Source organism: Pelobates fuscus, chromosome 4, assembly GCF_036172605.1.
Source record: "Pelobates fuscus isolate aPelFus1 chromosome 4, aPelFus1.pri, whole genome shotgun sequence".
Classification (NCBI taxonomy): domain Eukaryota; kingdom Metazoa; phylum Chordata; class Amphibia; order Anura; family Pelobatidae; genus Pelobates; species Pelobates fuscus.
In genome coordinates this window covers 32,903,502-32,931,313 of record NC_086320.1, presented here as the reverse complement: position 1 = coordinate 32,931,313, position 27,812 = coordinate 32,903,502, and the positions used below count along the sequence as shown (strand labels likewise).

At 39.1% G+C, this 27,812-nt stretch overlaps 1 protein-coding gene across 9 annotated transcripts in view; it reads right to left on the bottom strand.

Moving 5' to 3' along the window:
* Positions 1-27,812, bottom strand: part of CYRIB (CYFIP related Rac1 interactor B) — a 152,941-nt gene that overhangs the window by 21,076 nt on the left and 104,053 nt on the right. For 4 of the 9 annotated variants that reach the window (XM_063451057.1, XM_063451054.1, XM_063451053.1 and 1 more), the window contains 2 exons: positions 21,974-22,054; positions 9,942-9,971 (listed from right to left, as the gene is read on the bottom strand). The gene's annotated coding sequence lies outside the window, so the exon portion shown is untranslated. Of the gene's footprint in view, positions 1-9,941; positions 9,972-21,973; positions 22,063-27,812 lie in introns of all 9 variants that reach the window. The other 5 variants (XM_063451060.1, XM_063451063.1, XM_063451059.1 and 2 more) reach the window with 2 other exon arrangements.

The following is a 27,812-nucleotide window of genomic DNA, read 5'->3' as shown; positions in this document are numbered from 1 at the left end:
ACCGGTGGGGGTGATCCCGGTCCACACCCTGGGGCCGAGACCGCTGTGACAGACCCTAACACGATCACCATGAAACGGGACCTGGACGCGCCAGTCAAGATGGCGGATGCCATGTGCGCGGATGCCAGAGGGATGAAAAGCTCCCTCCCTGAGCCTGCAGCAAGCAACGAAACAACCAGGCACGAAAAGGCTCGGCTCCTGCCACTGCAGCAAGCAAATATCCACCATGATACCCAGGCGAGACATCTAACCCCCCAGGGGCAACGCAAGATCGAGGCTCCAGAGCAGGGGCAGGCCTGAAGTAGGAAAAAGAAGGAGAAGGGTAGCGGGCCAGAGAGCGCAGCGCATTGCAGCCAACTGACACCCAGCAACCAACAATTTACCCTCCAGATCCATCGGGGAGTGGGTCTCCCAGGCAAGGCACCGTGCAGTGCTCCTAGACTGCCGTACGGCGTATCACAGCCAGCTCCGACAAGCCCCCGATGCACAAAGACAACCGACTTGCGACCGGAGCACATTAAGCCTAACGAGGACACCTACGAAGCAGAGACCGAAGCGGATTACCCACAACACCACTCAGACCCCTACTAGTCCAATGCCCCACAGAGATGGACTCTCCATTAAAGCTGAAGGACAGGGTGGGCTGACAGCCTTTACAGGACTCTGCAGAGGGGCAAAACTCAGCTCCCTTACACCGTGTCAGCTGCAACACCTACATGGACGCTACCAGCCGAACACGACCAACATGCGGTTTAATCTAGAATAACTATCCCACATGTAAATATGGTTTAACATATGAGAATCACCTAGCAGGTAGGTGTTGTTTAGCACTTAAACTGCTCTGTCTGGGCCCGGGGTGATATGTGTCTAACTAAACATATATGTCTTAGATACCCCCTGTTTGAATTGGATTTATATATAGATACCCTCGCGGTGTTGGGCTCGACCCCAGTGGTGTACGCAGCCACATCTGTATACATAGCATGTAACTATACGCATACTGCTTAAGCCATGCCTACCGCGTTTATCATACTTAATCAGCCTAGCTAAGGGTGTTTTCTTGTTATTAAACTGTACAATTAGTGGTTATTCCTCATGCCCTATGCTAAATTGGTCTGACGTGCTTAAACTTTATAATGCATCTATGCACGTTATATCTCATTACTCATCAGATGATTACTCATGCATATCCAACCTAAACCTGTGCTTCCTGATGCATTATTATCATTGTGGTCTCTTACAATGCTTACTTTTCCTTTTACTCTTACAAAAAAAAATAAAAAAAATTTTGTGCAGATTGTCTTGACATACAAACTACTTTTGTCTCCCTACTGCTCAAGGATATACTAAATGTCAATGTATACCTGTGTTATTACCAATGCACAAGAAAAATAAAGAATTTAGAAATATATATATATATATATATATATATATATATATATATATATATATATATATATATTACATTTAGACCTATATTAGAGGATACATTTATGGTAAACCATGATGGCCTTACTTCACATCTTATAATATCTACTGCCTTGCATTGTTGGAGTTCAAAGTCTGATAAGCATTTAATTTAATTTAATCTTCACATATGTCAATGACATTTATTTGCAATCTATAATTTCCATTTGAGGCTGGTTGGCCGGCCGGACCACTTTGAGACATAACTTTGATAATACTCTATGCCCTTTAATAACAAGGAAGACCCACCTCACACAACATTTAACAGTCATTTTTCTAATATTCTTTCTGAAATCCGTGGATGGAACATTGTGGTGTAAAATGGCTTTCTCCGTATCTTATAAAAACCTTATGAAAGGAAACGTGAGACAACACAGAAAAAAAGTGATATGCTGGTTTGAAAGCTGTATTCATTCAGGAAAGCAAGTTTATTAAATCGACTGCTTTATCTTCGTGTATGCGTCAAGCACTTTTAATCTACGTCTGAAAAATTATTTGCAATACACTTCTTTTTCTTCTTCTTTTTTTCTAACGCTTTGACATATATCAAAGCCCAGAACAACAGATTTAGAAAACAAACCAGAAATTGTTGGATGGAAAAATAGATGGCTGGACAACCAATTTTGCTTAGTGCACTGAGGTGATTACAGTCTTACCGTCATATCAAGGAAAAATAGTAATGGTTCACTAAAGAAATCAATCAACGTTTAAACATCCAATGTATGTAGGACATTTCATGCATGTGCAAGGTTGGCCAATCATGCCATTCTCAATTAGCTGTATATGAGAGGTACGTGCCACAGAATGGCTTACAAGGTGACCAAACGTCCTCTACTATGTACATCTACTAAAAGTAATCCCTCCACCCCCCACCCCCTCCCCCTCCTAACCCAAGCAAAAGGTAAAACTGGCCACCGGGTCACCATAGCTAAAAGGACAATTAAAGCATATTTACGCCCAGGCTGCAGCCTCTTGCAAACAAAACAAAATGGCTAAATGCTATTTTTAAAAATGCTGCTTGAAACATTCTTTACAGTGAATTTTAAATATATATATTTTTAAAAGACCGTTTTTGAGGTATTACAAAAAGCGGTAGTTTCAACCAATATAGCGCTGTTAATACACCACAATGCATCCAACTGTCTGGCAGGTGGGGTCCCCAAATATTTGAATTCCATGAATTAGAAGCACCTGCACCCTGATACAATCTAAAAGTAGTGTACGCACTTCTTGTGGCAAAAATGGCTTCATTGATGAAGCTAAACAGAGTAAGAATGTTACAAATGAAAGTATTGCCTCAACTTTACAGTCGACTGACTGTCTGTAATAAGAAATCATTTAATAATAATAATAATAATAATAAAAATATAAAATGTGTCACACATAGGTACACACTATTACATAACTGGACTAACACATCAAAGGAGAACTGTCTCTTCTCTGGGAATTACAACATTGAATAAAACATTGTATCCTCATCTCTTCCTCTTTCCCAATCTGTTCTTATTTTGTACATTTCTGACTAGAAACATAGAATGTGAAGGCAGATAAGAACCATTTCTAAATACGCTCATTAGTCTGGCCTTATCTTACATCTAGGATAGCCTTATGCTTTGTTAACCTCTTCAACTTCTTTACTGTGTTGATTCCCTTTATGTATTTAAATGTTACTATCGTATCCCCCTGCCTCGTCTTTCCTCCAAGCTATAAATGTTAAGACTATTTGCTTCTCTAAACATGAAAAAAAATATTCTTTACAAAAAGAGGGCCAAGTAACACATTTTGCCCATTGGCTCAGATCTGTACAAAATAAGTTACACACGTGCGTGTCTTTTTTCTAGTTTTGATTAAGCATCTTTATATAATGTTCCTTTTAACAATATAAAACACATTCATGTAGACTTTAGAAGAATGAAAGATCATTCAAATTCTGGTTCTGTTATTACTGCAAAACCCAGGACAGCATAGATCCCTATAGTGAGCTCAAAATTATTTCCACGTCCCACTAATCATTGAGGAGTGAAAATCGAGTCCTGGTCAGTGGAACTTCAGCCATGGTGAGCATACATTATCCTACAGTGGAGACTAAAACTTGGCTAGTATTGGAGAGCATAAAATATTAAGTCTTGTCCTAGACAACAATAAAATATTCTGCAAGCTGGACAAATAGCTAACCAGTAGAAAATAAACAAATTCAGAAAAATCTGAAAGAAACTTGCAAATCCAAGACAGGAGAACAGAGTTGTTGCGATCAGAAAAGCAAAGTTGATGCTGACCTTCAGAGAGATCAAGGTATGAAAGTGAAAAACACCACACACAGCAGGTTGTGGGAAAGAGACCCACCAACCAAGGACACGATTATAAACTTGACCTACTTATTTGGAATAAGACACACGGAATGACACATCCTATTACAATCACTTTCCCTGCTGGAGCCTTATGGGGATGTGTGATGACAAATTCAGTGTCGGGACTGGACAGGCGGAAAAGCAAACAGGCGGGACTAACAGGGTACTTTAACAGCATGCACGATTTATGCCGGGCTAGCCTGTGAGGAAGCATGGTTTCTAAGCCAAAGCGAGATGCCTTGTGGTCTCCCTGTACATGAAATAACATCGAAAGATAAAAGGATAGATTGCCAGGGGCTTGCGTGAACATTATCGAGTAACGAGATAAAGGAGCCTTGAGCTCTGGGTCAAACTTTCCAGTGGAGAGAGCTGTGGCTATTAATTACAGCCAGAAAATATACATAACGATTCCAAAATTCATCAATTTATTAATGTCACTGAAGACACCAGATATTTTCCCATATACCAGCGATGTAACACTCCAGATACATGGGAATTACACGTCCTATTATCGGCAGCTAGCCTGTTTTTAGAAAGAAATAATTCAATAATAATAATCACTTACTACATTTTAGCTCCATGTTTAAATAAATTATAGAAAGTATAACAAATCAAGAAAACCTTTTCCCCATTCTTGCGGAATAGCAAAAATGTTTGTATTTTACGAACCACACGACAGATGCAATTCTAAACACAAATCCGAAAAAACAAAATCCGATTACTAAACTGACATATGAAGTATGCCATGCCAATAACAGCAGATAATGTGTTAGTGCTCTGCCTCAAAACTATCTTCATTATGTTTTTACCAACTCTGGCACTAGTCTCTACTACACCAATGATAATGAATTAATTAAATTCAAAGCAATCATCATTTACAGAGTTTCAACATATTCAAGGGTTTTACAATGGGAATATAAAACTAAAACAAAATCATCTCAACAGAACCAAGATGTTAAGAGGGATTGGTCACTTTACAATACACAAAGTAGCAATTTAAAAAAAAAAAAAAAAAAAAAACTGAGGCCACCAGTCAGCCGTTGAAGTCATAGTTAAATACTAGGGGGAAAAAAATCACTAATCTATTTCAGAGATGCCGTACATGCTGCAGTTCATCAACATTAGATTGTTTATAGTGCAATAGTGACATCTAGTGGCATATTTTTAGAATGCAGTATGCTGCACATTGTACACAATATGCTGAATTATTCCTCAAGGCACCCCTACCAGTCCAGGATTTAGGGATTATGCAGTGTGTCGAAGGTGGGTTTTTTTTTTTTTTGGCATAAGAAATGCAGAACACAACCAATGCTGTTTATGCAGAAGTACAAGAATCAATATATATCAAATATTTTGAATGTGTCTGCGGCCCTCAAACGTTCAGGCACCAATGTCGACAGAGACGGTCTGGCCTTCAATCAGCATTCCAATTCATCCCAAAGGTGTGCAATGGGGTTGAGATCGGGGCTCTGTGCAGGCCTCTTCAGTCCCTCCAGACCAATTTTTAAACATGTCTTCATGGACCCAGTTTTGTGCCCAGAGGTCCATTCATGCTGTAACAAGAAAGAGCATTCCCCAAACGAAAGCCGTAGAGCTGGAGGCACCAAATTATCCAAAACATATTTATATCCTGTAGCATTGAGATGACCCTTCACAGGAACCAAGGGGCTTAGCCCAGTCCCTAAAAATCACCCAGGCTATGATCCCTCCTCAACCAAACTTTACAGTAGGTGCTATACAATCGGGTAGCTAGTGTTCTCTTGGCATCTTCCACATCCATATTCTTCCACTAGACTGCCAGTGAAGACAGATTTATTACTCCAGAGAACAGGTTTCCAATGCTTGTTTGCTATAAACGCCTCTCCAGTCAACACTGGTTATTGTACATGTTGACATGAGGCTTATTAATAGCCACTAGGCCAAAGAAAGCCATAACATGAAGCTCATGATGCAGAGATGTTGCTTCCAAAGGAACTCTGTATTGAGTGATGCAACAGACAATAGGAGATTTGTATGCATTATGTATTGTTAATGCCTAAACATTGAGCAGTGAGAATGCTGGGCCTGATCTATACACCAAAACCGCTTCCTGAAGCTAAAGTTTTGATGCTTATAGTATCCCTTTTACCAGTGCTCCTCAACCCTCTCCTCAAGGCACACCTAACAGTCCATGATTTAGGGATTACCTGGGTGTGTCTAAGATGTTGAGAAAAAGAATTAAAAAAATAAAAAAAAAACTCCTTGGACACAACCAGGTATTACCTAAATGCTGGACTGTTAGGTGCGCCTTGAGGAGAGGGTTGAGGAGCACTGCCCTTTATCAACCATTTAAGCTGCAGTGGTTATAGTGCTTAGAATGTCCATTTAAATATTGTCTCACTTAAAAGACATGCTTATTTAAGTGATTCTTAGCTATAAAACAATAATAGGTGAACTTTGGTTAAAGTAGTAACATCTCTACAATGTTTTATTAACTCGATATATTAAGAGCATAGCTTCCCGCATACATTTTTATAAACTCGGTATAGGAGTGATCAAATCCCTAGAAAGCATGCTCACAGAATGTGCTTTATTTAGTTTAATTTAGAAATAATAAAAAAAAAGCTTTCCTTGCAAAATAATCAAATCTAATGATTTAAACACGCAATTACTAGATGTGGGCAAAATAAAACTTGCCAATTGCCTATAATTTCCACCTGTTGTCTATCCCATTTGCACAACAGCATGTGAAATTGATTGTCACTCAGTGTTGCTTCCTAAGTGTTTGATTTCACAGAAGTGTGATTGACTTGGGGTTACATTGTGCTGTTTAAGTGTTCCCTTTATTTTTTTGAGCAGTGTATTTTATTATTATTTTTTTTATTTTATTTAATATATAAACCTTGAATTATCCAGAGCAAGACTCCTTATAGATACACAAGCATTTATCTTCTCCTTTTATAGATTTTGTTTTGTTTGTGAACCTGTAAATAAACTTTCTCTCTATTTTCCTTCCTTCCCTTATTCTATGCCATTTATCATTTTGCCCCATCTAAATATGGAAGATTTTGCTTCAGCAAACGGTTTGCCTGGAATTAGGTAACTGAATGGACTTATGCCGAATAAGCGCTGAAACCAGAAGGGACGTATCGCAATGTCCACGACGTCACTTTCTGCAGTTCGGCAGTTCATCACTCACATGTTCTGGAGCCTATATAATATTGGCTCTGTAGGATGAAAATATTTGCTTTTAGGGCAGCAACACACCACTCTCACGGTATCGTCTCCTCCAGAGGGAATATAAGAAGAGAAAACCAATTTGCAGTATATTTCAATTGTAAACTTAAATCGAATGGTAAATTAGGGCAGAAATGTTGCTTTCATCTGTTCCAAAAAACCTGCTCACTCTGGATTTACCTTAAGTGCATGGACCATCATCTTTTTACTGCACATTGTATACAACTCCAAGGAAGTATGTCAAAACAAAATAAACAATATGATAAAAATATGCTCTCCAGAGCTTAATACACAAACATTGACATACACAAGTACACATACATGTGGAAACCAAATTACGCAAAATGTGTCAATCAAGTGGTTGTGTGCAATACTAGAAATCTTGGAGAAACTTTCTTCACAAAAAAAATATTATCTTCAGCGTGTTTGATCAGTCATCTTCAAGAAGGACGCAGGGGATCAGTGTAATGGAACAAGTGATCAAAAATTAAGACCCCAAAGTGGCAACTACCTAATGTCCTGTCAATCCAGAAGATTATCTGGCACGGTCACAGAAAACCTTCATACAAATGCATGATCCTGAAAACTATGCGGAACAAGCGAACATGTCAGAAGAAAACATCAGGATTATTAGTCCTTGAGATGTAACACTCAAACAGTCTCTAGCTCAACTACTCAATTTAGCTCATTTGTAGATGGAGCCTCTGTTTCACAACACTGATACAATGACCATTAATAGCATTATGTGATAGCATCAGCACGGAAACAGCTAAAGGAATATTTATAGTCACACTATGACTTCCTCTGATTCGAACTACGCTGACAATTCTCTGCAATTATTAAACATTTACTCCAAACACCATGACTACAAATTCAGTGAAATTAAGTAACCATGGTTCCTTTAGCAACGGGCAAGGGTTACTCTAACCAAAAACAGTGTTTTATAAATGGAACTGGATGTTATATGTGAGCATTTTAAATCCTTAGAAAAGTGGGCACCAAGCGCAGCATTGATAGTATGCATTGTATACCCACCCCAGCCTAGTTTGCAATACTCCTTCACTCGGGTGGAAATATGAGCATCAGGTTGGTAACGCAGGTTTATGACATTTTTTTTGCCGTTTATCACAGTAAAACTGCAAACATGAAAAATGCTTTCTTGGCTAGAAACCCCTTTACTGGCTTTGGCTGTAGACTATGTAAAGATGGCAAAACGGGACAAAAGGGTTTATTAATTAAATTACATGTGGATAATTTACAATAATTTTTCCAAATTTTGGCAAAAAGCAGATTCAGAAGAAAAATCTCCAGCTATGTTGAGTTATTTCAAATGTAGCCATTTTGGCTTAAATATTCAAACAACTCACTGCTTAGAAAACAAAATTGTTTTAAAAAATTCCAAGGAACTGTAATTTTCTTCTTAGAGTCATTATTAGCGTATAAAATGTCAAATGTACTTATTACTTATCTTACCTGGGATATAGGCATACTTCTAGTTAAGCTGGCCTAACCATTTTGATTAATTGCATGAATGAAAACCACAATCAATCAAGTCATTGTTTACATGGCACACTGGTTGAATAACACTGTCCTAGATAACCGATTAGCAGATGAGTTCAATGTTTTTTCAATTTGCTTTTAAACTAATAGATTACTGTGAAGATAACACTATGACTAGCAGATCATCTGCTGATTTCCTGGTAAGGATCATTAAAAATGTCAAATATTCTTCTTTGTGACTGGAGGAATACCAGAAAAAATGAAAAAGTGTCATTTATCTTTCCTGTATGAATCCCAAGATCCTGGTAAAATAGTTTGACTTCATCCAGGGGAAATGTAGGCTTTATTTATAGCTTCCGCAACAAGTCTGGCGTTTCCAGCCACCAGTGACATTACTCCATCCTTAAATTTTATTGCTAAATAATGAATCCATTACTGTCAGACCAGCAAAATGATAGATATACTACCTGAAAGGGTCTGGTATTGCTTCTTAAAGAAAGCATTGAGAAAAAAAAAAATTTTTTAATTTGAATTGAAGGAAAAGTAGCCTTGACTGAGAAACCTGTGCTGTAATTCCTACATATTGATTTAATTTGCACATTTACACTGACCAGCCACAACATTAAAACCACTGACGTGGAAGTGAACAGTCAGTTCTTAAATTTCATGTGTTGGAAGGAGGAAAAATGGGCAAGCAAAAAGAGCTGAGTGACTTTGACCAGGTCCAAATAGTGATGGCTAGACAACAGGATCAGAGGATCTCCAAAACAGCAAGTTTTGTGTGGGGGTGTTCCTCGTATGCAGTGGTTAGTACCTACCAAAGGTGGTACAAGGAAGGATACCTGGTGAACCAGCATCAAGGTCACAGACGCCCAAAGAAACCTTGGGTCCTGACATCCTGACTGACACGTACTACGTGTTGCAGACCATGTACACCTCTTCATGGCAATGATGTTCCCCGAGAGAAGCAGATTAATGCACCTTGCCACCGTGCAAAAATTGTTCAGGAATGGTTTGACGAACATGACAGAGTTCAAGGTCTTGGCTTGGCCTTCAAATTTCCCAGATGTCAATTCGATTGAGCATCTAAGAGATGTTCTGGAACAACAAATCCATTGTAAGGTGGGGAATGCACAACACAACTTGCAGGACTTAAATGAGTCCATGCCAGAAACAAGACTACACATTCAGAGGTCTTGTGGATCCAATGCCTTGCACATCATAGCTGTTATGGCAGTGCAAGGGAGACCTACATGATATTAGGCAGGTGGTTTTAATGTTGTGGATCATCAGTGCATGGGCTGCAATATGATGCTTTTCTGACATAATCCGGAAGGGTTAATGCGTATGGTTCAAGATTTAATACAGGAAATGCAATCTTATACAACCAATAAAATTAAAGATGCTCACCTATCAGTGCTGGATCTTCTGCTCTCCAATCTAAAAAAAAAAAAAAAATAGAAGATGTCTGTTAGCATTTTTTATGCATTTATATTCACATTAAAATTGATTTGCAGTTCGAACTATTGTCTATGATACTTGGAACATAGATTTCCAAACATGCATCTGTTCGATCAGAGCGGAGAGTGGTTTGATGAGCACGGTAGTTTGTTTCCACAAAATAAACTTTACAGGAATTCAGGACCTTGCAAAAATAAATATAAAACCTGAATAACATTCAGCATTTGTTTTATGCCGCCTGCTTAACACTATATGTATCCTATACCTAACTTTCACACAAAAGAATGTGTGTGGAATTGTCATTAAAGGGACACTCCAGGCACCAATTAAACTTTGATGCAGATGACAGATTTTGTCAATGTTAATATGCTGTATTTTTTGCATGCCCAAATCGTTATAGTTTTTGTGCAAAATAAAGGTTTTGCATAATGTTGCACCATAAGCCTGCCTCCACAGCCACGCCTCCTCGTGCCAAAAAAAGACTTCCTGATCATAGGTATGCACAAAGTCTCAGCCCTAACAGCACAGAGTGAGCGGTTTCTATTTCACAACTTGGCTGCAGACAGTCAGAGAAACTATAAACAGGTAAAGTTATCTTTACTATAGGTCTCCCTGGGTGTCCTCTCCTTCTAATGCAGGTTGTATTTTTGTTCACATCATTCAGCACTTTTTATAAGGAAGTTTTTTTTTGAGTCCGGGTGTGTGGCTAATGTTGCAAAACATTTTTTTTGTTTGTTTATATGTACAAATCAGATGCATTAAAGTAGTATGGATGCCCACAGTGCCCCTATAAGGCAATAATATATATTTTTTTGCAATGTTTCTTGTACAGGAGTAAATGTGCCAATGTTCAAATTATTCCTCCTATTCCATGTTGGAAGGATGATAAAATTGAGCCTAGAATCACTGCTACCTTCAGCGACTATTTTGAAGATAAGCTAGCATGGTTATGTTGAATACATTGCTTATACCAGATGAATACATTGATTATCATGCTATATTAAAGCATAATTGCACAATAAGGCAAAACTTATGTCACCTGCACAAGTCTTTATTTTGCATCTTCGCTGCTTGATATGCGCTATGTGGGAGGTGAGGAGTTCAGGGGAAGGAAGGTTTTACTTACCTGAAGCAGTCTCCTGCAGCTGCTACCATTGCCATAGTGGGACCTTTATCTGCCAGGATCTCCTGTTATTGCTGTACTCTCACACATGCATTGATTTCTATTTAAGATCCCCCGGGGAAACTGGAGCCTCTATTGACCATGCCTTTTAACTCACACGTGACGGCTGGGGTAATTGATAAAACTTTACAAAAGATGGAGCAACTACTGTCAAGTGGAGGAAGAATAGTCCCTATGAGTATTTTATACAGATTTAACCTGTGCCAAATTTTATTTGTATTTTATTGGGGGCGGGGAGGTGACACAGCACAGATTTAAATTTTGAAGAACACTTGAGTAAGGAACAGGCTTCTGATAAGTAACTGGCATTTACCCCAAATAGGTTTGTTTTATTGTACAAGCATTGTAAGAAATGTGTTAACTAGATGCCGCCATTATTATTATTGCCATTTATATAGCGCCAACAGATTCCGTAGCGCTTTACAATACAATTAGAGGGGGGATTTAACTATAAATAGGACAATTACAAGAAAACATACAGGAACAATTGGTTGAAGAGGACCCTGCTCAAACAAGCTTACAGTCTATAGGAGGTGGGGTATAAAATACACTAGGACAGGAAATAGCAATCAAAATAGGTTGGAGTGAAGCAGAGCTGGAGGAGAGAGTAGAGTGCTGCCCTTTAGGAGAGAGCAATAGACCGGTATGTGAGGTAGAGGTTACTCTGGGAGGCCACAAACTTTCCAAGAGATGGGTTTTAAGACACTTCTTAAAAGATGCAAGACTAGGGGAGAGTCTGATGGCAGTAGGCAGGCTATTCCATAGGAAGGGAGCCGCCCGCAAGAAGTCCTGCAAGCGTGAGTTAGCCATACGGGTGCAAGCAGCAGACAGGAGAAGGTCACGGGCAGAGCGGAGAGACCGAGAAGGGGCATACCTATGGATCTGTGAAGTAATATAAGAGGGGCTAGAATTGTTCAATACTTTATAGGTATTGGTTAGCACTTTGAATTGACTCCTATAGGATACAGGAAGCCAATGTAAGGACTGACAGAGGGGTGAGAGGACCGACTAGAGAGGAAAATCAGTCTGGCAGCATTCATTACAGACTGTAGAGGGGCAATACGGTTTTTGGGAAGACCAATTATGAGAGGGTTACAATAATCCATGCAGGAAATTACTAGAGCATGGACAAGCTCCGTAGTAGCCATCATTGTTTGGATCCCTGAAAATTCCTAATCAAAACAATTTCGACCCAGACTGGGCTTATTCATCAAAGTCTGACAATTTTTTTTCTGTATACAAAGACAATTTTGATGCTACAGAATGCTTCAGAACATAACTTTAAGGCAATATAGTTGATGATTAGGCCAGACAAAAGTTCTAAAGCAATTAAAAATAATTTGGTAAAGGTCCAGGGGCAAACCGCATATATACAGGTATAGAGAGCTTGGTCCCCAAGCATATCTCAGTGCTATTTCTAATCTACTTATATCCAGAACATTATTTTTAAATATTTAAAGATGCCTGAAGAAATCTGTGTCCCCCATCCAACTGTGGATGATTTAAAAGAACAAGAGGAGCACAGGGGGTCTGCCTGTAGGTGGCGATGGAGTCCTGATTTTTGTCAAATTGCTCAAAACAATATGAAGAAAAAGTAAATTAAATAAAAATGTAAAATATATAACAGTCTAAAAATATTACATGCATATAACCACCACAATAAGCGTTACTGGCGATGGGGTTTATTGTGTTCCTTTAATTCCATGCGTAATGTTGCCACAAAGGATTAAAACACAGTCAACATAATGCAAGATCACTGCTAGATGTAAAACATTTAAACCCGGTCGCTATGCCTCTGTTAAAGTGGTTAGAAAAGAAAAACCATGTTCACTTTGAAATGTGAAAGAGAAACTGAAAATTTGTGAATTACAAGCCTTTCACTAAGGTATGTGGCCTGGTTTATGACTTCACTTGAACAACTTGCAAAACTCATTTCTTTATTAACATGGGGAGGAATTCATATTTATTTGTGTCTGTCCTTACATTATCCAGGTGACCTTTTTAGTACAAAAACAATGCTAATATGATCAACTAAATTGGATTCCCAAACGATTTCAAAGCAACAATTAGAGAGCAGCAGAAAATCATGGGAATTGTAGTCCAACAACATCTGGGCAGCCAAAATTTGTCACCCCATTGTACTACATAAAGCTACAGCAAGAAGTACATAGTTGCAGAAGTAACGCATCGTTGCATATTTCTATACATCTAAATTACGTGAGAAAGGTTTAAAGCCTGCATGGATTGGCGGACTAAACCTATTACATGCATCTCTTTCTCACACTAGATAAACCCACACTGAAAACCTACTGAAATCTCATTATTTGACTGTTTGTAGTAACATTATTTCAGTCCACACACCTGCCTGCTTTTTATCAGATTCCCACTCAGCTGTAGGAAGAAACCAAGCTAGAACCCCCATCTCTTTATCTGGTGCCATGCACATATTTTCTGGCTGCCATGGCAACTGGATTTGGTCCAGCGCAGTGTGTGTAAAAGTAGGCACAAATGGGTGTGTCTGGGAGACGATGTCAAAATGAGGTGAAATGAAACCTCAAAGAGATGCCATCATTCACAAGACTTTGTAGATCAAACAGGCGGATTTTATGAATCCAACACAGAATATCCAGCTGTGTTTAAACAACGACTGCAGGCAGCTTCTCCTGCATGCAAAGTAACTGTTTTTTAGGTCAGGTAAGGGTGATTTTTAACGTTGCTTTTTGTTAGAATGATGAAATGTTGCGATGCTCATATGGGAAGTTATGTAACAGGATGCATGTACTCGAATAAACGGCACACTGCTTTGAAAGAAACAGTTATGTCCAACAGGATGCGCAGGTAACACCAAGGAGCTGCAGTGTATAGGACAACGGTCAGCAACCTATGGCACTCTAGGTGCTTTTGCACGGCATACAGCCTCTGGCAAAACAGGAGTCCCAGTGGTACTTCAGATATCTGCTAGTGCAAATCGGAGCGCATTGCAGCAAATCGGGGAAGTGATCTCAAAGCACTTGTGAAAAGGGATCCAAACTGGAGTAGAGCTCCTGTCCTTGACCTGTACCTGGCCCCCACTGGACCCCAGGGAAGCCACCCACATGATTATATATACACAGAGCTGCAGAAGATGTCCCCCCCCCCCATATTAATAATACAAATAGCCCACACACAAACACACACTTAATCCCCATAAACACAGCACCACTAACAATCCACATACACAACTCCACAAGCAGCCCCACACATTATATGCATCAGTTTCCCACACCACCAAACACTATGAAACATTTCATCCACAATTCCACAAGCAGCCCTCGTTCATATATATCCTACACAATAGCAGAATCTACACATTAACATATATAATAAAACAGCCCACACACGCACAAATGTAAAACTCTAAAGCAACGGCAGCACCCATATACAACACAAGCAGAATATGGCAACATACACACCTCAATTGAATTAGGACTGGTACACCAAGGAACGTAAAGATCTTAAAGATCTTGTTTTGGCACAGTACTACTAAAAGGTTGCCTATCCCTGGTATAGGAGATACTGAACAGTTTGAAACTAAACTGAAGCAGGATGAGTTGTTTAAAAGCACAGCAGCGGGTAAACGAGACATTGGGACGAGAGATGATCCTGCATTCAAATAGGTCATTGATGTTCAATGGGATGGGTGTGAATTCTGTGTACATGCAGGTACATAGAAGAGGGGTTTTATTGGATGATCATGTGTACATGTAAGTCAGCAAAAGTAAAAAAAAAAAAAAAAGTATTTTTTATATATAAGAGAATTTTGGAATGACAGGCTATCAGGAGAACCTCCCCTCCTCAGGTATAAAATGATTCAGAAATATTTTAGACTTGAGAAAGGGAGTTTTTTTCCCCCGAAAGCTTGTCACCCCATTGTACAGCACTACGTAATTTGCTGGCGCTATATAAATAATAAAATTATAATAATTACAAAGTTATACGAGTCCAAAAAAAAAAACAAAAAAAAAACGTATTACAAGGTACTCCTTTCATCTGTTGTTTTACATGTACAATCACTTAAAAAGTCAAATGTTCTATTGTGCACATTCTATGGAGTTGCTCAGTCTCCTGGAACTGGTATAAATGTTAGCACAAACTGCAGTAAACCGAAACTGGTTCTCGAAATAAGTCCAACTAGGAGCAAAGATCACAAAGAGTAGGCATTGCATGAGCAAACTGGTCTAAGTGCGGTTACACCAAACGTATTGCAAGATCAAAACACAAATTGGTCAGGGTAACCCAACTGGAGACATAAACAAGACACAGCACTTTGAGAGAGTTGCTCTGAAACCTCATCTGTATTTGGGAATAACTTCTTTATTCTGCTTTAATTACTGTTACATGTAACGATATCTCAATCACAGTATGTCACATGGTAGCATTAACCTGTAATATCTGTGCACAGTTCTACTCACATATACAGGATTAGTCGCTGTGCAAATTGTTGGGAATTCAGAGTAAATTTTTAGAATTTTGGGATCAATTTTAGTTGAGTACCCCAAAACACTGTTGTGAATAACCCTATAAGACATTATTAATATCCACAGAACCTCTAACAGGTCATGCAGCATTTCTCGCGGGTGGATCCTTTCCTATGGAATAGCCTGCCTACCGCCATCAGACTCTACCCTAGTCTTCAATCGTTTAAAGGACCACTATAGTGCCAGGAAAATACTAGTTTTCCTGGCACTATAGTACCCTGAGGGTGCCCCCACCCTCAGGGACCCCCTCCCGCCGGGCTCTGGGATGAGGAAAGGGTTAAACTTACCTTTATTCCAGCGCTGGGCGGGGAGCTCTCCTCCTCCGATCCTCCTCCTCTCCTCTCCTCCCATTCGGCTGAATGCGCACGCGCGGCAGGAGCTGCGCGCGCATTCAGCCGGTCTCATAGGAAAGCATTATCAATGCTTTCCTATGGACGCTTGCGTGCTCTCACTGTGATTTTCACAGTGAGAATCACGCAAGCGCCTCTAGCGGCTGTCAGTGAGACAGCCACTAGAGGATTTGAGGGCTGGATTAACCTATTTATAAACATAGCAGTTTCTCTGAAACTGCTATGTTTATAAAAAAAAAATGGTTTAACCCTAGCTGGACCCTAGCTGGACCTTTAAAAGTGCCTTAAAACCCATCTCTCTAGGAAAGCTTATGGCCTCCCAGAGTAACCTCTACCTCACATACCTGTCTCTTGCTCTCTCCTAAAGGGCAGCACTCTACTCTCTCCTCCAGCTCTGCTTCACTCCCACCTTATTTGATTGCTATTTACTGTCCTATTGTGTTTTATACCCCACCTCCTATAGACTGTAAGCTCGTTTGAGCAGGGTCCTCTTCAACCTATCATTCTTCTCAGTTTTCTTGTAATTGTCCTATTTATAGTTAAATCTCCCCTCTCATAATACTGTAAAGCGCTACGGAATCTGTTGGCGCTATATAAATAGCAATAATAATAATAATAATAACGTACCCCACTTCAAAGTCTAAATCAGTGTAAAACATGGTAACGCTTTTCACTTCGTATTGTGGCTTGTCATGTGCCAACAATAATTGGAGAAAAAAAACAAAGCAGAAGCTACCACCAATAATTTATATAATGCTTCCTGCAGTTCCAAGTTTTACAATGTATTATCACTACCATATAACAGCCACTAGATGGCAGATATGTACATAACTACCAAAGTAAAACACATTACTAATGAAAATAATATGCCTAGCAAAAATAAAAGCAGCATTTTACAGTAAACAATCTATACATTTGCCGGTAGTTTGAAAAACACACTGAAAGGTAAACTGCTGTTCTCTACCATGTGTTCCGCTCCTGTGTCATAACTGAATGGCATGAACAATTAACACAACTAGAAAATTAGAATAATTCACTGAAGTGGGAATTGTCTGAGCCAGGGCTTGACAAATTTGCTTGGAATCTAGGCCAGCTAAGAAAAAAAAAAGTTAGGAGCCAATTTTTTCAACATAAAATATACAATTATTAAAGGCACACTATAGTCACCAGAACCACTTCAGCTTATTGCAGATGTTTTGAAGTCTATAGCCTGTCTCTGTAGGCTGAGCAATGTAAACACTGCCTTTTCAGAGAACATTCATTAAAGGAACACTATAGGGTCAGGAAGACAAACATGTATTCCTGACTCGATAGTGTTAAAACTGCCATTTAGCCCCCTTCACCTCCCCTTGATATAGTAAAATCTTACTTGTTTTCAAGTCTGAAGCTGAACTCTGCTGACATCAACAGAAGTGTTGTTCTGATCCAATCACAATGCTTCCCCATAGGATTGGCTGAGACTGTCAAGGAGGCAGATTAGAGGAAGAGCCAGCACAAGTCAAACACAGTCCTGGCCAATCAGCATCTCCTCATAGAGATTAATTTAATCAATGCATCTATATGAGGAAAGTTCAGTGTCTGCATGCAGAGGGTGGAGACACAATGGCAGTGCTGCTTACTCTGCAGCACTGCCCCAGGAAGCACCTCTAGCAGCCATCTGAGGAGTGGCCAGTGGAGTGATCACTAGGCTGTAATGTAAACACTGCATTTTCTCTGAAAAGACAGTGTTTACAGCAACAAGCCTCAAGGAAATTATTCTACTCACCAAAACAAATGCAATAAGCTGTAGTTATTCTGGTGACTATAGTGTCCCTTTAACACCTTAAGGACACATGACATTTCATGATTCCCTTTTATTCCAGAAGTTTGGTCCTTAAGGAGTTAAATGTATCTGGCAGAAATAGCTGGCAGAATAGCTTAACTGAAAAATATTATCCAACTCATATCCAAGCTCAAAGTCACATTTTGGTTACCTTAGCTTCCATTTCGTCATTCAGATCTCATTTGTTGAAAATACATTTGCTAAAGTCCTGTTAGAACAGTGTGGTGTTATATAGATACATAAATATGTAGATATAGCTTAGGTTCTGTCTCAGAGTCCTGTGCGTCTGAGGGTTCTGCGCAGTATCTTAGCTACTCTTCTTGACAACGATCTCAGGTGTTACCCCTGGAATCTGTTGAGACCACTCTCCCAACTTGGGGATCACAGCCCGAGTGCTGCTATAACAACTGACAACTACTGCCTTCACTCTCCACATACTTACTAGCCCTTCTTTCAGTCCTTGGTATTTGTCCACCTTCTCATGTTCCTTCTTTCTGATGTTATAGTCATTAAGTATTGCCTCATCCACCACCACTGCAGTCTGCCATTTCTTGTCTACCACCAAGATGACAGGTTGGTTAGCCAATACTTGTCTGTCTGGATCTGAAAGTTCCACAGGATCTTAGCCCCTGTCATTCTCAACTACCCAACATCTTGCATTTAGTTGGATTGTGTCAGAGGCCTCTGCACAGTGCTCCTTGGGTTCCGTTTGTTGTGGCAGGCTCCCTCTTCCACTGATCTGGTGCGGATTGACTGTTTCCTATGCTTCCAGGATTAGTGAGTCAGTATCCAGTAGGTGTGGATCATGTCAGGTCCCGGGGCTGACCAACTCTTCATGTGGGCTACTCGCTGTTCGACATCTTACACTGTGATGGTGACAGGTTCTTGTTCGGGAAACATGCAGTGGGTCTGCTTTCAGGTTTCGTAGCCACAGAGCTTTGGTGTTATGTGATGCTTCTTTTGCCGTCCTCTCTCTATACATTCTGTGAGCTTTGAAGTTGCAGTTTAGTGAGTGAGTGCACAGGATCGTATACATTGTATGAATTGGCTCAAGCAGCACCCTTCTGATGTATGCATATATTGGCAGCCCTTTTGGTTCCACATGTAAATATATTTAGATGTCCAGGGCAACTCCCCGGTTTTGCACCTCTAACCCTCACAGGTGCTTCATTCCAGAGCCCTATTTAACCTTGCCCCGCTGAGAGTCCCAACAAGATTCTTTCCCAAATAAATGGGTTAATCCCATAAAAGCAAGCATTAGGTTGCTAGGATAGGACCTTCCAAAAATGAGGTCCTATTGGATTTGTGGCAGTTTAACACATTGTATGATCATATAATGTAACCAAACTCCCATTGTTTTGCCTAGATTAGGGATTATTTTCTGTGAACTTTGAAGTTGCTGTTTAGCGAATGAGTGAGTGCACTGGATCAAGTAGAGATTTTTTTACATCTACATCACTGGACTAATACTAATCTGTTAGTCCAATTAAAAAAAAAAAAAGGTATTACAAGAAAATATATTATATATATACATACACACACACACAGTTACTTGCCAGACTACCACTACTTCTACTGAAAATTTAATTTTAGGCACTCTTAAGGCACTCAGGCACTCTTAAAAACACCATAAGTTCCCTAAAATGAAAAAAGCTGCACCGTCAAACCAAAAATAAATCAAGCCTTCTTACGCAGTGACTTTAGATGAGCAAAGTTTCTTGTGGTGCTCAGTAATACATATCTTCATTTAGCTTTTCCTTGACATTACGGGCAGTCAATGTATTTCAACTTTACAAGCACGATTCTTCTTTTATTTTCATTAACAGGCCTTTAGCGTTTGAATCTTATCTTATTACCCATTAACACTGGCTTTGAGAAGGATAACAAGGATATAAAAAATGCTAGTGATTAACCCTTTTAGTGCAGAGGAGTGCTCTGTAACATGTTAAATAGGCCTCTGGCACTCAAAGGGTTAAAAGCTGGACAACAAAACATTGTATCTCGTGGACAGTCAAACCGTCAGCTCATAGTTACAGCCTTCAACACGGAACAGGAACAGAAGACTTAACTGCAAATGTTTAAAGAATTAGCCAACAATAAATAAATAAAATAGAACCCTGAAAGGATGAATCACAGAACAATGAAAGGAATGTGATTAACCTGTCCGGGAGACTGTTATACTATCGCCCAAGGATGGCAACGTGTTTAACATGTAAACACAGCTACAATTTCACTCTCTCTTATGCATCACCTTTACAATCATGCACTTCCTGCGCATTTACAATGTTGATATCTGCATTCATCATTCATAAGTGCCATAGGATTGGATTCCTATTATAAATAATGCCCTGTGGTTTTCGATGTTGAACAATGTGTGGCCAGTGAGGTCTGGTTTAACCCTGCGAGCACCAGATGTGAGGCTAACATGTATGCTTCTTGAACTCAAGGGTATTACATTCTGGTTCAGTCATTAGTTACAGGTCTGCAATAAAGAGATTCGAAAGCAAAGCTAGGTCTGGTCTCAACCAAAGCAACCCCTCTTCCCCCTACCATAACACACTGACAAACTATAACTGACTCAACATGTATCAGATTGACTCAACAAGGTAGTCACACTTCCTGCATTAGATACACCCAACCTCTCTGATCAGATTGACACAAACTATGTGTCTCTAGATAATCAAGTGCTACTGTTTCCAAAGCCTACTGCCAGTCTATGGCAATTTATTAACGTAATGCGAATAAGAAAAGGGACCAAGAATGCTATAATTAAACAGCAGGAGATATAGTGCTAACAGCTCTGGAGATTCTGCTCGCCACGTGTTCAAACTTGCCACTCACTACACACCGCACAGAGCTGGATGTTTCAAAACTTTAAAAATTACAGTAAAAGGTTTTGATAATTTTCATGCCAACAGAAGGGCCAGTACATAGCAGCCATTTCTAACCAAAAACATTCCCATTTGGAAAATGCTTGAAAAGCAGCTTTCCACAACAATATATTAAATTGCAAAAAAAAAAAAATGTTTGTTCTGTGAAATATTTAAAAGTGAATGTGTTATCTAATGTCTTATGCAACTTTGTTGTCCAAACCATTTACTGCATTATGTAGTTGTCTCTGCAATGACCTAGTCTACAAACAGAACTTGTACACTTTTATGGTAAAAATATATTTTTTTAGAAACAAAAATGAAGCTACTTTGCAAGTAAATTAATGACTGATATTGAAACACAGAGCAGTTTCGTTCATGATCTTTTTAGGAATAAAATTACTTGTGAAAACTGAACTATATCTATCAATATGACTACTATAACAAAGTCATATGGCTGGTTCTGCTAGACACACTGATCAATATGTATATTGATAAATACACCCATAGTCAATGTTTTACCAGTTCTGGCTACCTGACAATATACACAGTAAACAAAATACACACAAAGATAAAAATTAAACAGTGAGTGGACGGAGTTACCAGTCCTTTAAGCATTTTAGTTGCTAAGTTGATTTACCCCAGAAAAATCTGTTGCATGTTAGCAATGTATTTAATAAAAAATTATAAATAAAATGACAGCACGTACCAACTTGAAGGAAGCATTGGCAATCTCACCAAACTCTGCTGCTGGCATTCATTTACAATACATTTATTTTTACCAAATTCACTTTTCTTAGTCGTGTGTGAAATGCCTGATAATACGCATATCAATATTTCTTCAAAAAAAAAAAAATTAACTCCTGAGAAAACCAGGACTGGCTCAGACACTTCCTGGATGGCAGCACATGCACTCGAGAAGAATTAAGGCTTATGACATAAGTGGCAACTGCTGCACTTTGACGATCAATAAATAATTATCACCTAGGTTAATGTGAGCGTTCAAATGTTATAACCATCTGTCTCCATCATACCTAGACTACAAAATAAATTAAAAAGTGAAGATTTTAGCACAAGTGGGTGAGTACAGCTCTGTCACTGAAAGAAAAATCAGTAACTTTAAAATCATATTAAGGAAGGAGATGCACATGTCTTTGCTTGCTCACTGTTTGCAGGAACTTCTAATGAAAAGTGTGCTTTGCTAGTCGATTAAAGAGGCACAGCTGAATAAATATTTACCAGTTGATGAGAGCCTGCCGCCTTCTTCAAATGGTTATGGGAGGTCCGCTACACAAGCTGATGAGTTGTGGCAGCTTGCTCCTGGGGGTCTAAAGGGAAACAAAATATTTGGATGGTTGGTTGTGATGCATAGGACACTTAATGCAAAACAAATACAAAGGTTTACTCCGAAAACACTTAACAAAAAACTGAACATCAACTTCAAAATTTACACTAAAGTAACCAAATTGAGACTGGTACGTTAGAGAATTTTTCCCAAGTCAGCTTTACAAATGTTTTGTTATTCGGTTTTCAATTTACAGTGTTTATTGAACAAACACCATTAAAAAGTGTTTTTTTTTCTTTGAAAACTCATGGATGGATGCTTCTTCACAGCAAATAAACACAATACTATAGAATAGCACAGCCAGAGGAAGAGTCAAGGGCCTTTTAGCACATTTATTAGCCAGAAAAATGGTTGTGATGAAAAATATAGCCGAATTAGATTTGAAAATGTTTAATTTGGCAAGATTTGGAAATTGTTGCAATTCCTTGACCATGATTACTCCACAGTTTAGCAAATAATCTGCAAAGATTAAGCCCAGATAACAGTATGCTCAGTACTGTACTTACTTCCAGCCGATGCCACATACACAGCCTCAGACATTTGTATTTGATAAAATGCTTCTGTAGTCAGATTAGAATATTGGCTTCACATATATAGACTTTTTACTGGCCAGCGAATTCACTCATAACACATCATCATCAATAGCTGGTACATCCGATGAGAACATTAAGTGACAGTTATTTTTATTATTTTGTTATTATTTGATTACCTTGGAGATAATAAAGACTTCTAGACATCTACAAAATGTGCTTTCTTTTATAAAGAAATGTCTAGAAATGATTAGTTATTATATCATCTGCTTTGAGTCTAAAACTGCTACAAACCTATCCGGTTAGTAAATAAAAATTCCCATTTACAAATGGCATTAAAGGAATACTACAGCTTAATAAAGGCCTCTACTTAGAATGCTGGAGTATTTTTGGGGCTCTTTAAAATTAACAACCCCTCACCAAGACTTAAGATAAAAAGGTTACTTAGCCAGAAAACAGGAGCAAAACAAAGAAAAATGGCCAAAGATAGAAAAGTGTGCACAACTTACAGGGATTTATGAATAATTATAATTAGAAGTGAATACAGACACTCTTCACTTACTGACCAGGTTCCGTTCCTACGACACGGTCGTAGATCGAATTGGTCGGCGAGGAGTTAAGGGATACCCTGCTCTGGTGTGCTTGTCTATTTTCGGGGAAATTTCCCTGAACATAGACCAGCGCAGCAAATCAGGGAATCCCTCTAATTGCCACGACGGCTCGCACTTGCCACCCCACCAGAGAGCTGGTTGTAAGAGCAAGCAGTCATAAAACAGGTAGGTCGCAAAACGAGGACTACCTATATAAACAAATAAAAAGTGATTTAAAGGGTTACTCAAGGCACCATGACCACTTCAGTGATTTTAAGTGGTTATGTTGACTGGAGTCTGTATGTGCAGTGTTGCACTTTGAAATGCTGTGCGTACGGCAATTATCCCCTCTGCTGCTGGCAGTGTTACGCCACCTGTGGCAGCGTAATTTAGGCATCATTAGCCAGCCCTAAAATGTCATTTCTGTGCAAATTCCGATGCATCAACGTTCATAAAATGGCTGAGAGCAGTTGGCTGATGTCTCAGCCAATCAATAAAAGGCAGGATCGGCATCTGGCTTCTGTCGTAATTCTGCCTTTAAAGAAGAGAGGGTTGTAGTGAATATAGTGGCTAGAGTAATCTTTTAAACTTCCACAGGCCTATTAATGTACACACGAATGTCTAATCAACCGCACGGAACAGAAGTCATGCTTTTTTTTTTTAATTTATTTTTAACCTTTATTTTGTCTGCTTTACCATTTGCACCTCATTACATTCAGTATCTTGTGAAATCAATAGTTAACATATTTAGACCGGTCTATATCTACTAATAAATTATGCGTTTTTTTAATGGAAAACCTGTTTTAGTACGACTTCTTTACACAACAGAAAAAAGATAATCAAGTAGGCTGGTCCAAAACGAAAAGAAATAAATGTTCTATAAAATGCTGTATCGAGACACTAGGTTTAACCAGTTTTTATGGGATTTCCATTACAGGTTTTCTGTAAATTTGCTCAATAATGCTTTGTATGTTTTAGTATATGTTAATCTTCTGTCAGACTCATATTTTACTCAATAGAACATTCCACACCAGCCCAGCATACCCATTTGCTAGACTTTAACAGGCAAAATAAAACGCGATACGTTGCACGCTGCCTTTATACATTGTAACTGCGGTGGATGAACAGGGAAACCTTTTGTGGGTTTAACTTGCCCTTTAACTTTACGGTTAGTGAACAAAATGGCGGTATCCATGTATAAGATAAGACACCAGAAAGAAATTATAATAAACATAAATAAGGGCAAGTGGGGAAAAAGGGAGTATCATTAGGATACAAGGGGCATAAGGAAAGGAAATGTGACAAAGCAGCTAGATTTACATTGAACTATTTGTATAATTATTTTTCTTTAAGTTTTTTTTTTTTAAAACCTTTTAGAATTTATTTAGATAGGCATATAATATTTTAGATAAAACCATAACAGCACTTAAATATATATATATATATATAGATGAATAGATGTACAAAGGTGTCAGTACAGCCGCAGTCTCAAATCTACACAAATGCTCACTGAAAGGGAAAACAAAATGAGTATTCATATATTTCGGAGGAAGAGGAAATACACTGCTCGTCCCATTAGCGGTAAAGCTAAAGTGCAAGTTAAACCCATACAACGGTTTCCCCGAGCATCCACAGAGCTTACAGCGAATAAAGACAGTGTGCAGGCTGGCACTACTGATGAATGGTGTGGGCAGATTTATATATCCGCCATTCAAAAGGAAAGTTTTATAGCATCAGAGCATCCACATGTCTACACAGATGTGCGTGGAAGGTAATCAGCGGAGCGACAACACAGTGTGCGTTTTATAGCAGAATTATACTCTAAAAGGGGGCTTTCATTTTCAACCAATACCAATCACCCACAGCGCTAGATACATTGATATAGAAAGTTTACAAACCACTGCCAGCGAGCTTGTAATCTGAAAGGGATTGGGCCAGGAGAGAGACAAGATACAAATATGGGGTTCCGAAGAATGTCAAGCAGAGATGTGTTGGGTGAGAGACATCATAAAGGAACAATGTGAGAATGTGAAAATTAAAAAAAAAATAAAAAAAAATAAAAGCTCATTTATTATTATTTATAAAGCGCCACCAACATTTGCAGTGTTGTACAGTGGGTGGACTAACAGACAAGTATTTGCAACAAGACAAGTTTGACGCACAGGAACAGAGGGTGTTGAGGGCCCTGCTCAAACGAGCTTACATTATTTACTGAAATGAGAACGGGCAGGCGTTCAAAGTGAAATTCAACATGTTTCACGATTGTCTACTTTGGCATTGAATTCCCAGCAATTCTCAATCTAGTGAATAACTATTAGTGAGCTTGGCAGATCGGAGGTAGCTCATAAACTACTAGGGGAAAAGAAATAGGTGTAAAAGGTAGCAGTAAAAAAAAAAAAAAAATACTAAAGACACCACTAGGGGAAAGGAAGAGGTGTAAGAGATAGAGTCAGAGGATTTTGTAAGTCAGGGCCACAAGGTCTCATTCTTAAGTGTGGGGTCACTAAAGTGAAAAATCCAAGTGAGTACAAAGTGAATTTCAAATTTAAAGGCAGAGTAGTCAGGAAGGTTAGCTAAATTAGAAGATTTATTCAGTTCATCTATTTTGATCTTGAATTTGAAATTCCCTTCACGAGGAAGGCCGATAACATTTTTTTGTAAAACCTAGAACTGTACGGTTTCTAGAATTTCACTGAAAAATAAAATGTATCTATATCTAATAAAAAGTGGTAATACAAGAGAGGAAACAATGAGGAAGTGATTTAGAATTTTAACCTTCTGACTCTTTACCAATGGATTTTTTTTTAGATTTCCTTTTGTTTTCACAATTCTGTGTTGCACAGACTGGAAGATTGCGTGAATTACAAACTGTTACGCAGGTCACATCCCATGAATTAAATTCTATACTGCGTAATGTTTTTATACCTTGACTGTGCAATCACCAAACAAATAGCTTGAATCTAATTCCGATACATCATCTGATTGAACATAACATTTTAAACGGCTCCAGGTACCCTAGCCACAGCCCGCACGGACACCACTAAAGGAAACGGTAACACAAGGGGTACTTTTTGGAACACAGGAGGATCTTGCAAAAGAAGTGGCATCTCACAGTAAGCTGGCCCGGATACACCTAGTACAGCCTGCAAGGATAAGATTGCATCTTATATACAACAAAAGGAACTGTTAAAAATCAACTATGCTTTTCTTCTTATTCCGTTTGAACGAGCGTAAAGTGATCAAATATACACCTAGTACACTGTGAAACTGAGGTTTCAGTAAAGGCTAAGGCAATATTCAGCACTCTAGATGTTGTGGACTACATTTCCCTTAATGCTCCAAAACCAGGCTTCCCCAAACGCCGGCCCTCCAGATGTTGCTGATCTACAACTCCCATGATTCTATGAATGTAATAGATGGGCTGAGAATCATTGGAGTTGTAGTTCAGCAACATCTTGAGGGCCGGAGTTTGGGGAAGACTGCTCTAAACCATATAAAAAAAAAAAAAAAAGTACAAATACAAAGTTGGATTGAGCATTCCAAAAACAGAGCCAATTACAATAATAAATAATTTTCCATTTCAAGTATAGAAACACATGGGATTTTCTGATTTCTAAATGAGCAAGTCAACTTCCTTCCCCTAGTGCCCCCCCCTCTAGCAGGCTCAGATTGTTTGTGGTTGGCATTTTGGCACCCAGAGGGAACTGGACAGATAAGGTTATGTCAATTAGGCATGATGTAAGTGCTTTTGAAAGATAAATATTAGCAAGAATGGAAAATTTATATGTAGAGAGGTACTGGACTGGATCGAGAACCACTGTCCTAGGAAGGTTAATTAGGAGAGTAAATGATGAAAGAAGGGAGTTAAATTTAATGTTCGCGTCAGTGAAGCAAGTCTACTAGATTCGTTCTAGATCAGGGGTATGCTACTTTCAGCACTGCAGATGTTAGGGAGATGAACTCAACATCTGGAGTGCTGAAGGTTGCCTACTGTCACGTATTCAACCTCACCTTGTGGTGTTGGCAATAGGAATTGCCTTCCTGGCAGTGAAGGAGATGCCATTCAGCAGTTCGGTGCTGGTATACCTGACTGCTGAACGCCAGCCGCTGCGGATCCACACCATATTATAGCCCCACATCCGTCCACGGTAATGACGGCGTCAATGTGCGTGTGACGTCACGTAATACATGTACGCACGTTTAGGGGTCGAAGGCCAGTTACGGCCAATCGGAACTCATTCCTCCTTTCACGCTTTGCCCTGTTGTGGTTTCCCTCAGTGGTTGTCAGAGAGTGTGTTCCTATGTGTTTAATTCTGGTTCATTGACTTTGTTTAACTTCCCTGAATTCTGGTATCCTTGTGTCTCCTGTGTCCCTGACCTCAGCAAGTATTCTGACTATTCTCTGGTACATTAAGTACGGCCATTCTAAGGCCCGGTAAGACGTTGCCTTTAGTCCTAGATGTGATATAGTTCTACGTGCTGGATCAACCATTATATAGCTTTCAAAGCCTCCAAAAGCTCCCTGTGCCAGAGTTAAAGGGCTTACCTTATTGGCTAAGGGTGCTTAGTTGATGCTTTAAATAGGGTCAGGAACACAAACATGTATTCCTGAC